Source organism: Spermophilus citellus (assembly GCF_964194105.1).
Source record: "Spermophilus citellus genome assembly, contig: SCAFFOLD_255, whole genome shotgun sequence".
Lineage (NCBI taxonomy): Eukaryota > Metazoa > Chordata > Mammalia > Rodentia > Sciuridae > Spermophilus > Spermophilus citellus.
This window is the reverse complement of record NW_027672752.1, coordinates 299-13,396: the sequence shown is the minus strand read 5'-3', so window position 1 is coordinate 13,396 and position 13,098 is coordinate 299. Positions and strand designations below refer to the sequence as shown.

General features: G+C 51.7%; 1 pseudogene across 1 annotated transcript; it reads left to right on the top strand.

The window, feature by feature from the left end:
- Positions 1-1,965: 1,965 nt before the first annotated feature.
- On the top strand, positions 1,966-12,777 carry LOC308640651 (arylsulfatase D-like; annotated as a pseudogene). Its single transcript has 7 exons — positions 1,966-2,076; positions 5,076-5,221; positions 7,777-7,894; positions 9,168-9,287; positions 9,897-10,313; positions 11,625-11,761; positions 12,644-12,777. The product of its transcript is annotated as an arylsulfatase D-like (transcript).
- Positions 12,778-13,098: the final 321 nt, after the last annotated feature.

Genomic DNA, 13,098 nt, shown 5'->3' with positions numbered 1-13,098 from the left:
AGTAAAACACACTTAAAATAGTGAAAGCCTATTATTCCAAAGTGACTCTAAAATATATCTATATTAATTGTACATTATTCTATTTTTAATTTCCAAAGTAATTTCCTTTTTTTCATATGACTTATTTAACTGTTTTCTTAAAGTTTCCTTGATCCTTGGTCAAAGCAGATCACATCTTGTGTCTTTTTAATCTTTTAACTAAAGGGCAGGTTCTGCACCTCAACCCATTTGCCATTAATATTAACTATGTGTTTTCCACTTCCGTCATGAATTCCTGTGTGAGGCAGAGGAGGGTGTGTTAATGGGGGGAATGTATTTTTATTAGCTTCTTGTCTTCCAGGGGAATACTATAATCTCCCTTTAATTAAGCAAGTTACATAGGGTGGTCCTTGTACAGTTGGCACAACTATTGCTTTTCTGTAACTAGGCTATTGCACAGGTTGTGGCTTTAGAAGGGAGGGGAACATTAGTGTACATTGTTAACCCTGGGATAAACATTTCTTGTGTATTAGGCTTTTCTTGGGAACTTTGATTGGTAATCTTTTTCCTGTGAATTTCTTAAGGAATAACACTATTTTTTGTCTCCTGAGAGATATTGAAACACATCTTGGGGCCTGTCTCAATTGTGTCCTTGGTCTCATTCTGGAAAATTTCCTGCATTCTCAGGGAACACATACTTTTATTATTTATTGATAGATGCCCTGTTCTCTATATCATGAGGATCATAAAAAAACACTTAACATTCCCCATGGTTTCAGATTCCAGATGGTGTGGCCCTGCCACAGCATCTCCCACACTGTGACCCTGTCAAACAGCAGATTACAGGAACCCCTTCACCAATTCCTGATTGTGAAAAACCCCAGGAAAAAAATGAGAAATTTAATTTAAAAAAAAAAAAAGAACTGGGAAGTAGCTTCAGCAGAACGCAACATGCCTGCTCTGTACTGAACAGGTGATTGATAGCTGCCTAGGCAGGGAAGCCCTTCACCCCAGTCTTGAAGAGTGGCAGCTGCACTAACTGCACTTAAGCATTAAGAGCTCCGTAGGACCTCCAAATATGATACCATGGTTACTGGTGAGGAGTTCTGCTTTCCCACATGTTGAAGTTTGAACATTAGAGAAGCACACCTAAGCAAGCATATAAAGCAGGGTTTATTTTAAAAAGGGGAACACAGACTTCTGGAAGGGAGAAGAGGCCAAGGCTGGTTTCCTGGTATCCCAAGAAGCAAAGTGTTCTGCCCTTTTTATATGTCCTAGGCTTCCTTGGGTCTCCAGTCCTCTTCCCCTTCTCTTTCTCCTTCCTGCAAACATGACTAGGCACAGGATGCTCCCGAGCTGGTCAAAAGGTGGGAACCAGAAGAGCTGAAGGGGGAAGGACAGGATGGAGCAGCCAAGGACACATTAATCAAAAACCTTGTAGCTCCCTGTAGGGAGGGGCAATTCCTGGGACATGCTATTTTAACAGCAGATTGGCTCAAGGGTGGAGGAAGGGTTCTGAAGGAACTGACATTTCAATCTCTCAGGGAACAGTCTCCAACTTGCCAGACTCATCAAAATTGTTCTCACTCCATTTCCCTGCCGGTTTAATTCTGGCTTCAACCCAGGCCCTGCGTGCACAAAGGAGAAAGAGTCCAGCACCCTAGAGATTCCCAATGCGGAGCCTGGTGGAGCTGAATTCGCACCAATTCTATGAGAGGGGTGGGGCTGTCCCAAGACCCTTGGAAGGAATAAAAATAAATGTTCCCTAAACTGCCTTGGCTGCCTTGGGAGTCACCCTGCTTGTGCCCCATCCAGATTAAGCAGATGCAGAAGCCCCAGCTTCACTGGTGGTGGGGACCTGGGAGAACTTGTTTCCAGGAGCCACTCCCTAGGCCCAGAGTTGGAAGGTTAATCGGATTAAGTGAGCCACCAGGGTCCAGGAGCACACCAAGCAGCCTGGTGGGCAGAGACACCAGCCCTGGCAGGATGGCGCCCAGATCTGGGGTCAAGGTACTTCCCTGGCGCCAGTGCGCAGCCATGGAATCCACGCAGAGGTGCACTCGCAGGCCCAGGGGACGCGCCTCGGCCACCCGTCAGGTGCTCGGGATCCCAGGACTCGCAGCCACTCAGGCCTGGGGAGGGGAAGAGCGAGAGACCCTGGAAAGGAAGCTGAGGTGCTAGGAAATGGTGAGTCACCGAAACCCAGTCCCAGGCTCATTCTCTGCGGGGGCCCAGAGAGCAGCGCTGGGGTGGGGGCAGAGGGAGGTGGGGGCCCCCCCCGAGCAGGAGAGGGGGCCTGGGTTGAGACGCAGAAACTGTGCCTGAAACGCCTGCGGGGCCGCTCCAGGATCGAGCGGGGTGACACGCCTCACCTCAATGCCTTGGAGACTCGACTCCCCACTCTCCGGTCTCCGAACCCCTCCAAGACCTGCTCCCTGCCCCCTCATGGCCTGTGTCCCCCACATTAGGTCGGCACAGATGCGCTGGAGTTTCCCCCCACTAAGACCCGCTCTGCCCCTCCCATTCGGAGCCGGGACTCCTCCCCAGGGCCAAGTCCTACAATCTCTATAAGGCAAGTCCCCTGCCCCACCCTGACAAGGCTGTGACACCCTCCACACTCATTTTTTAAGACATGCAGGCCGAAGCCCGAGTTCTCCCCAATAAACTCGAAGCCCTTCGTGTCCCATCCTGGTCCCCACACCCAGCCATGGCCTGTCACACACTCTAAGACACAATCCTGTCCCACCCCCAACACAGTCTTGACCCCAGCTGATCCTCCTGTCCGGTCCTCTCCCCATATGGCCGTCTCGCCCTATCACTTCCCTAAAACCACCTGGTCCCGACTTGGGGCCCTGCATGAGTGTCCTCTCTCCCCCCCCCCACCCCCCCGCACACCCCGCGCCCCCTCCCTGCTGCTGCTGGGGAGTCCCCAGGAACAGTCTAAGCCACTGCTGTCCCTCCCCCGGGGCCTCTCTCCCCTTCCCCCAGCACTGAGGGTCCCTCCAACACTAGGGCCGCCACTGGACCCCTGCGCTGTCCCTTCCCCTCCTAAGTCACTCCCCAGATCGCTCCTGGGACCAAATGTCCACCCAGGGGCAGCTCCGCAGTGCCCAACACTAAGGCCCGCCCCTGTCCCGCCTCCAGCATGTCCAGCCCCCCATCCTAGGGCAGGCACCTTTCACCACCCCACCTTAAGGCCTAGTCTCCCCCTAGACAGGCCCTGGTGGGCTCCTGGGAGTGTCCCCTTCCAGCCTCAGCTGTGCGTTGCAGCTCACACTGAGGCACGCCCCTTGCCCCACCCCCAGCACATCCCCCCTCTAGGATACGCCCCTTGCTCAGCCTCCTGCAGTCCATTGCGCACTTTAGAACACGCCCTTGCATCGCCCTCCACCCTGTCCCCCTAGGAAGGCCCCATCCAGCTCCTGGGCACGTCCCCCTCGCAGCCCCAGCTCCGCAGTGCCCAATAATCAGGCCTGTCCCTGGCCCACCTCCAGCACGCCCACACCCCCCACTCTAGGACACGCCCCGCCCTGCTCCTGGCCCCCAAGTCCCCCATCCCGCCCCAGCGCACCTGTGCAGGGCCTTATGACCCTCCCCCGGTGTCGACCCTTGACTTTCCCCCATCCCGCCCCTGCGCAGCTGTGCATGGCCTTATGACCCCCCCCACACACACACACACTGCTCACTAAAAACCACAGGGTGCAGACCCTTGACTTTTCCTCCATCCCCGCCCCGCTGCCACAGCTGGGTCCTCCTCCCAGCGCTAGGACACCCCAGTCCGCTCTGGGTCCTCCAGTCCGCCCACTGTGCCTTCTGGTGTCCCTGTCCCTCCAGCAGTAGGATCATCCTCCAGTCCCCCACCTTCAGGGCGCACCAGATCTATAGCAGCCCCCGCCCCTTCCCTCCGGCTACCCCCTCCCACTGTGACTCCGCCCGCCTGCCCTCCCCGGTTGCCCCACCCCCAGCACATCTTGGACAGCTGAGTACCTCTGGGTCCTGGGGCAGGTGGAGCCCAGGACACCATTGAAGCTCCTAGTAGCCTCTAGGGCAGTGGGGCGCCTGGCCCCCTGTTCAGATGCTCAGGGACTCTCTCCTCTGCCTGCTGTTGTGTCTCTGGGGTTGCTTTGAATCCCCCATCTGTGGTTTAAAATCCTAGTGTCCCTGCAGGTCTGGTCCTCCTAGTGCCCTGTCTGATGCTTGGCGCAGCCTTGGAGCACCTCGCACTGTGGACCAAGGCGCCTGCCAACCATCAGCCACCTCCTGACCCGCTGAGGACCCCAAGTGGCAGGCCTCAGGCTCTGGACCCCACGTTCGCCCCCGCTTTACTGAGAGTTGAGCTCAAATGACCTTAACCCAGAGGACCCATTTAGTGACAAAACAAATTCAAAGAGACCATGACTTGCACAACAAGAAAGGGTGTTTCCAGGGTCACCCTGGGGTGTTGGTAGCGACAAATGTCACCACAAATGCACTCAGAAATCTCCCAGGATTCAGTTGCCCGATGTCCAAAAATAAACAAGGAAAAAAACAGAAAGTGAAAAACTTGTAAGTCAGGCATTTGTCACAGCACATTGTTACAACTGTTTTGTTATCATTTGCCACCGTTAATCCTTTGCTATGCCTAGATTATAAATTATACATTATGACAGGCATCTATATATACTGAAAAAATATAGTCTATATAGGGTTAGGTACTAGCTGAACTTTCAACATCCTCTGAGATTTTTGGAATGTGTCCCCAGAGGATAAAGAGGGGACCTCTGTGCTGTTCGCATGGGGTTAAAGTGGAGGGAACTTTCTTATGAGGGCTCAGTTTCTGATTGCTTGCTGAGAATCTCCAGTTTGGGTGCAGGGAGAAAATGGGCCTCTCTCAGCATTAGTCTTGATTGGCCATTAGCAGTAGGGATTCCACCCTGGTTATTTTGGGCTGTTGGACTCCGTGCAAAACCAGAGGTTTCCCACAGCTGGATAATTCTCTTGGGGCTCAGTTGGCATTATAGGAGTTCAGTTCAAGCCCTCACCAGAAGCCTGACATCTACATATGCATGGTGTAAACTTTGCATGCCAAATCCTCTACATTTATTTCCTCTGCAGAGACTGTGCTGCTTTTGCTCCTTGTATGTTGGCTTCTGCAGACCTGTGAGCAGAAACCACCTAACGCTTCCAAGCCAAACATCCTGCTGATCTTGGCAGATGATCTGGGCATCTGGGATGTTTGTTGCTATGGGAACCTTACACTGAGGTAGAGTGTAGTTTGGGTCGTGGGGTTGTGCCTTGTGTGCAGTTTAGTGGAATAATTCACTTAAAATCGACCAGTGCAAATGAAATTTCTTAGTGCTGCAGAATTCAGCACCAAAAATGATTATTCTCCAAGAGTAAAAATAGGGTCTTAGCCCTCTCAAACAACTTGATGCCCTGCTGAGTTTATAAGGGTTTTTCTGTGGCTGCTGTAATAAATAACCAAAAACACAGAGACTTAAATGTAATCCAGGAACCACCACCCCTCCCCCAGCCCTGGAGGGCAGAAGCTGAGACCAGAGTCCCAGGCTGAGCTCCCTCCATGGGCTCCAGGGAGGCTCCTCCTGACTCTCCAGCTCCTGGGGCTCCAGGTGGTCTTTTGCAGAACAATATAGTGGCCCCTCAAAAGCTTAAGATTGAATCATGATATGACCCAGCAATGCCACAACTGGGTTCAGACCCAAAGGATTTGAAAGCAGTGATTCCAAAAGATACTGGCATATCCTGTGTTCACAGATATGGATGGATGGTTGGCTGCATCAGAAGCCCTGATCCCCAGTATGACTGGAGACTAGGGCAAAAAGCATATCTTAGTGGGGTGGGGGGGAGCTAGGGCCAAAAATGGGGCCAAGGAAAAGGTCTGAATGGGGGTCTTTGGAGGCCAGAGGATCTTAGAGAGTGTGGGATATTTTCTTATTTTGGCTAAACTGTATAGAGGATTTCACACAGGCTTGTAAAATTGTACTCTGTTCTGAGTCCTTTATTCTCAGAGTTAGCAAATCACTAGAATTTTACCCCAAATCCATCATTTATGTATCCATTTATGAATGAGCCATTCCTCCACCCACCCATCTGTCCATGTTTTCATCCAGGCATCATCCATTTGTCTATCTGCCCATCCATCCATGGTGGATGGATAGATGGATGGGTAGGTAGATAGATGGATGAATAGATGGGTAGATGGATAGATGGTTGCCTGGATGGATGGATAGATGGTTGCCTGGATGGATGGGTAAATGGGTGGATGGGTGGATAGGTGGGTGGGTGGATGGATGGATAGATCGGTGGATGAGTGGATGGATGGACGGATGGGTGGGTGGGTTGATGGATAGATGGATGGATGGATGGATAGATGGTTGCCTGGATGGATGGGTGGGTGGATGGATGGATGGGTGGGCAGATGGGTGGTTGGCAAATTGGTAGATGGGTGGATGGGTGGATCGATGGAAGGGTGGGTGGGTGGATGGGCAGACAGATGGGTGGGTGAATGGGCAAATGGGTAAATGGGTGAATGAATGAATGGATGGATGGATGGTTGAATGGTGGATGAATGGGTGGGTGGGTGAGTGGATGGATGAATGGATGGATGGACGGGCAGATGGATAGTTGGCTGGATGGGTGCATGGGTGGTGGGCTGGCTGGCTGGCTGGAAGGACTGACAAGGTTCTTTAACCTTGGTCCTACTGGAACACTGGCCCAGATCACTCTGTGATGGGCCCATCCTGTGCTTTGTAGGATGTTGAACAACATTTCTGGTCTCCACCTGCTGCTCACCAATAGCACCACATCCCAAAGTGGGACACCTCCAGTGTCTCTGCACTTTTCCAGTTGTCCTCAGGGAAGCAAAACTTTTCTTATGGGGGGCCACTGAGGTGGTCAGCTTTAGGTGCGTGAAGAACAAGGTCTGAGCTTTTATAGCTTAGCTTCCACCAGATGCAGCCTCCTCCAAGGTAGAAGGGAAGAGACTAGCACCTGTCATCTGACAGTCCATGGGGAATTCCGTGAGCTCTAGGGGCTGGGTCACTGCCTTTGGGATGCCTATCTATAGTGAGATTCTCAATCTATTTTTGCACGTCTGACTGCAAAAGCTCTTAGGTGAAGTGTTTCATCTTCTCTTTGAATTTTGTACCTGAGAATCCTGGTAGGAAACTCAGGGTGCACCCTTCGTGGATGCTGGTGGGATATTTAAGGCACACAAGCCCCCTGGGTTGCATACCCCCCCGAAAAAATAAGAAAAAGCCAAAAATGTAATTTTGTTGGGGTCCATCTTCCTCTAAGAAGCCCTGTGATATAACCACAGAGTTATTGTGACAAGAGGTTCCCATAACCCACCCTAAGAGGAGAATGTCACTACGCAGATGTGCATTTCATACCCCGAACCCACCCAAGGTCCTGGATGAGCCCAGACTGCCTGGGCTCAGAACCCACGGCATTCCCCAGCTGGACAAAAGCTTCTCTCACAGCCCGTGTTTATACTCACTGTGCAACATCATCACCCCCCAGAAAGTGAAATGGGCAAGGTGTCTGTGTGCCAGCCCCCCAGGCCAAAGCCAAAATTCAAAATCTGGGGTGCCCTTTGTAGCTTTGGCAACAGCTGAGGTGGGGGGAGGGCTGTAGGAGGAACCGCCCAGGGTGAGCCTCATCTGTCCTTTGCAAACTTAGAGAAGTGGGCGCACTAAGACAGGTGCCACGCAGCCCCAGGAAGTTCCATGCAGGCCTCGTCTGAGGCCCAGAGCATTCCCAACCCTTTCCCAAGTGATATTCATCTGATTTTCTCAGGACCCCCAATATCGACCGGCTGGTGGAGGAGGGCATGAGACTCACCCAGCACCTGGTGGCCCCCCGTTCTGCACCCCGAGCAGAGCCACTCGGATCAGGTGGGTGTTGTGGGGACCCTGTACAGCAGCTCCCGGCTGCAGCCTGGACCCTATCGCCGCTCTAGCTGGGTAGTGATCCCGCAGAGACTGGGAAATTGAAAGCTAATGTGCCCTCCTGTCACCTTCCTGCAGTGTGTGCTCCGAACAGGACCTCGTATGCCCTCACCCCTCAGGACCCTTAGCCCCGTGGGTGTTAAAACCCACGCACAATGCCGGACGCGGTGGCGCACGCCTGTCATCCCAGCGGTTGGGAGGCTGAGGCAGGAGAATCACGAGTTCAAAGCCAGCCTCGGCCAAAAGGAGGCCCTAAGCAACTCAGTGAGACCCTGTCTCTAGGTAAAATGCAAAATAGGGCTACAGATGGGGCTCAGGGGTCAGGTACCCCTGGGTTAATCAAATGGGAGTCACAGATAACCACACACCTCTTCCTGAGGTCAAGATCATCCCTAGCTGATCTGGGACACACAGCACGCTGCAGATTCTGCGTGAATCGTGCTGATACTCAGAGAAAAAAATTGCTCAGGGAAAAAACACTCAACACAAATGTCTGTGCACGTCTGGTACTAGAGAAACGTTCTTTTCCTTCTGGTATTTTCCACATACCAGCTCTTGTCTCATCAAATTGCCAGGTAGGTGCCCTTGGTAGGCTGTGTGGAGGGAGCCTTCTGGGATGGGATGACCACCATCATTGGTGGATGAGAAGCAGAAATACAGTCATTGACAGGTGAGATACAATGCTCCATAGATGATGATGGTGATACTGTCAATGAAGGAAGATGGATTAATGATGCTCAATTGATAGCAATCCTGTCAATAGATAATAGAGGAACAGGTGATAGCTAATGATGGGTGATAGAGGTATATAAAGGTGACAGATGCATAATGCACATACAGGTGACAGATAAATGATGTGTGGATAGAAAGGGGATAGATGCAACATAATGGTACCTGGAAGATAGGTAATGATTGATAGATAGATAGATAGATAGATAGATAGATAGATAGATAGATAGATAGATTGAGTTGGTTCTCATGATAGGCAAGGTGTGTCCAACTTATGCAGCTGACATTGGGGCAGATGATGCTCAGTGGTGGGGTCATACTGTGCACAATAGCACATTTAACAACCTCTCTGATCTGCACCCACTCCCTACCCAGAGCACCACCTCCCCACCTTCCCCAAGTGCTGACAGCCAGATTCTTGCCCACTGTCCCCTGGTGCCCAGAATCCCTTTGCTAAGACCTGTTCCTGGCAAAGGGAACATGAACCTTGCTCTGCTGTGGGATCTGCAGGAATGGACAACGATGAGTACCTGGTCCTCTATTGGAACGCAGGCTTAGGTGGGCTTCCTGCCAACGAAACCACTTTTGCAAAAATCCCAAAGGAGCAAGGCTATACCACCAGCCTTGTAGGTATTCAAACACCTGATTCCCCTCCCATCCAACTGTCAAGGGACCAATTTCCTCTGGAGGAAAAAAAAAACTTTCATCCTTCTCCACCTCCCGAGTTGGTATCTGGTTCCACTCCGGCCCTCTCAGATGGTTTTCAGTTCAGAAGTTCTCATTGCAGAGGTTTGGGGTTCTTTGATATATATTTTGCCTTCTTTCCTTCTATGAACCTGTCTATCTTCTTCAGCCCCAAGGAATCAGAAAGCTCTTCAGAGCCTGGCTCCACCACCTGTAATTCCAGTAGCTTGGGAGGCTGAGGCAGGAGGACCGCAAGTTAGAGGCCCACCTCAGCAGTTTAGCAAGGCCCCAAGTAACTCAGCGAGACTCTGTCTCTAAATAAAACACAAAAAGGGCCGGGGATGGGGCTCGGGGGTCGAGTGGCCCTGAGTTCAATCCCTGGTACCCCAAACCAAAAGCAAGTCTTGGTTGAGGTCACTCATAGCCTCTGCTGATTCAGGATCTGCTCTTTGGAGGTTTTCTTTCCCCTGACCACATCCAAATGGCCCCGGGGTTCTTTGTCCCAGGCAACAGCGTGTGCCCTTGGTGTGGCTGACCACCCACCCCCACTTGCAGGAAAGTGGCACCAGGGCGTGAGCTGCGCGTCCCGCGGGGACCACTGCCACCACCCACTGAACCACAACTTCCACTACTTCTATGGACTGCCCTTCACCCTGATCAACGACTGCGACCCTGACAGGCCCCCAGAGCTGGGGGTCACAGTGGCTGCCCGGTTCAGCCACTACACCCGCATCCTGGCTCTGGGCGTCCTCACGCTCACGGCTGCCAAACTCAGTGGCCTCCTCTCGGATCCCTGGACCGCAGTCGGGTGCAGGGCCAGCCTTGTCTTCACCACGTGGTTCTCCAGCTGTGGGTTCCTGTGACTCTGGAAAACTGTGTGCTCATGCGGAACCACCAGGTCACCAAGCAGCCCATTGATGTGGGAAGCACCACCAGACGGATGCTGCAGGAAGCCACGGCCTACATTCAAAGGTGGGGACCCTCACGATCTGGGGTGGGGGGCAGGTTCTGAGCCGTGAGCTACCCTGGGGTCCCATAGCAGCAGGTGCATTGAAAAGGTCCAAATTCACACTTCATTCACAAATGAAAGGAAGCTATCCTTCTTCATCGCTACATAGTATTCCACAGTGTATTTGCGGAAGGATTTCTTTATGGAGTCACTTTGCCCACGTCTGTCATCCTAGCAGGTGGGGGGGCTGAGGCAGGAGGATGGCAAGTGGGAGGCTAGCCTCAGCAACTGAGAGAGGCCATAAGAGACTCAGTGAGACTCTATCTGTAAATAAAATATCAAAAGGACTGGGGAAGTGACTCAGTGGTGAAGCACCCCTGGATTCCATCTCTGGTGCTAAAAAAAAGGAAGAAAAAGGAAAGGCCCAACCTCTTCATATGAATTGGTTTCCACACTTGGATCTCTGCTTTGAGTTACTGGGTTGCACTGGAAAGTATCCAAGTAGTGGTCGTGCATCAGGGACTCCTTCCAAGGCCCAGGGAATGCCTGAAACCCCAGAGAGTACCCAACCATTTATATATAAGTAATAAATAAATATTCATACATTTACTACAATATATAGCTATTTCCCTATGCATACATACCTATGAAGATATTTAATTTATAAATTAGGGAAAGCCAGAAATTAGCAGCACCTAATAATAAAATAATAATGATGGCAATGTTCTGTAACACAGGGTGCGTGGGTGGGGTGTCCCGTCCCTCCCTCTCAAAATATCTTCCTGTACTATACTGACCATGGATGTTGTTTTACTCAGACAAAATTGCCACTGTGACCAAAAGTCCCAAGAAGAACATTTGGAGGAGGAAGAGTTTATTTGGGGCTCATGGTTTCCAAGGTTCAGTCTATGGTTGGCCGACTGACTCCATGGCTCTGGCTCAAGGGGAGCAGAACAAAATGGCAGAAGGGTCTGGAGGAGGAGAGAAGCTCAGGACAGGGCACCAGGAGGCAGAGAGAGCTCTGCTCAGCAGGGAAAGGATAGAGACCCCAAAGGCACAGCCCAGGGATCCCCTCCTCCAGCCACACCCCACCTGCTACAGTCACCACCCAGTGAGTTCATCCAAGTGGATTAATCCACTTCTAGGTCACACCTCTCATAATCTAATCATTTTACCTGTGAACTTTCTTGCATGGTCTCACTCATGAGTTTTTTGGGGGAACACTCACAGTGAAATCCCAGCAGGTGAACCCAGGTCATGGACGCAGCACATTCAAGGTCCACTGTGGACACCATCATCTGCCGTCCATAATTCCAGTGGTTTTCTAATTTCACAAACAAGTACAGGCCCTTTCTCCTCTTTGTGTCCCAGCTGCACGTCCACAATCCTCTGGTGACCTTGAAAGCCTTCCTCAGGAGAAGCCGCCATGGTTTTTACAGAGACAACCTGGAGGAGATGGAGTGGTTTGTAGGTAAGTCAAGATCAAGAACGGGGGAGAGTACACCCCACTCGTGTCATTTGTTTGTTTATTTCTTCCCAGTGATAGTCTAATTTTGCACAAAACCAATCATTTCGTTAGCAATCAGTTTTGTGAGAAGCTGTCATTCAGCATCATCCTTAGTGGTTACAGGAAGCAGAGAGACAACGTTAGCTTTCGGCATCGTGGAGGAAAAGGGCTCTGCTTTTAGGGCTTTGGGACACGCTAGAGAGAAGCAAGAACTTGCAGACTCTTCCATCTGCGAGGGTTTCCTGGAGACGTGGAAGCCCTCGCAGGTCAGGTGATATGTCCTTGCATGAATATCCTGACATCTGAACTACGTGAGAGGCAGATGTCCCCAAGGAGGACAGCAGCTCACATCCCTCGTGAATTGGCCTCTGTGCCTTCAGGGGTAGGAAGGACTGCTGGTCTCCACGGTGCAGGGAGATACTGCTGGGTATGCAGGTGTCCCCTGCTCTGCTGATAATGGCCATCATAAATTTTACTGCTATTGGTTGTGGTTCCTTCCATGTGGGCTGGAATCTGTCATTGCTTTACCCCGCCCTGGGGCACCCTCTCACCCTTTTATTAGGGCACTTGACCCCACCGGCACTGCACATAAAAACCATGCCTGCTGACAACGTCCTGGATATTTCTTTGCAATTCTCTCCTGGTTTTCGAGGTGACACAGTGCTAAGCAGACCTGGGCACGACAGTCTCAGCACCGTGATCTCACATGTCCCTGTGGTCTCTTGGCAGGGGGCTCTTTCTGTGATGGTCCAGTACAAGATGGCTTGTGCATAGAATGGGAAGCACATGCCCCCAGCGGAGACCCGTGTGGGCACTCTCTCTGACACCTTCCCACCTTCTCCACAGTTAAAGCCCTCCATGCCTTGATTAGAACCATCTGAAGAACTCCACAATCACCCATTAGGACTCCAATCATGGAGGGTTACTGGAGGCCACAGATGAACACCAGCAGCTGGGGAGGTGCAATGGGATCTACAGAGGTGAGGGGCTAGCCACGGGGAGGAACAGAGACAGGGAGCCAAAGGAGTCTGCATCGGAGGTCCCAGAGCAAGGAGATTATGGAGGAGGAGGGGGGATGATGCTGAAGAGGAGGAGGAGAAAGAGACAGAGGTGGAGGAGGAGAATGAGGAAAAGAAAATGGAGGAGGAGGAGGAGGAGACAGAAGAGGAGGAAAGGAGATGAAAAAGAAAGACAAGGAGGAGGAGTAGGTGGAGAGATGATGATGTTGATGATGAGGAGAAAGAGGAGAGATGAGGAGGAGGAGAGGAAGGAGAAGGAGGAGGAGATGGAGGAGGAGGAGA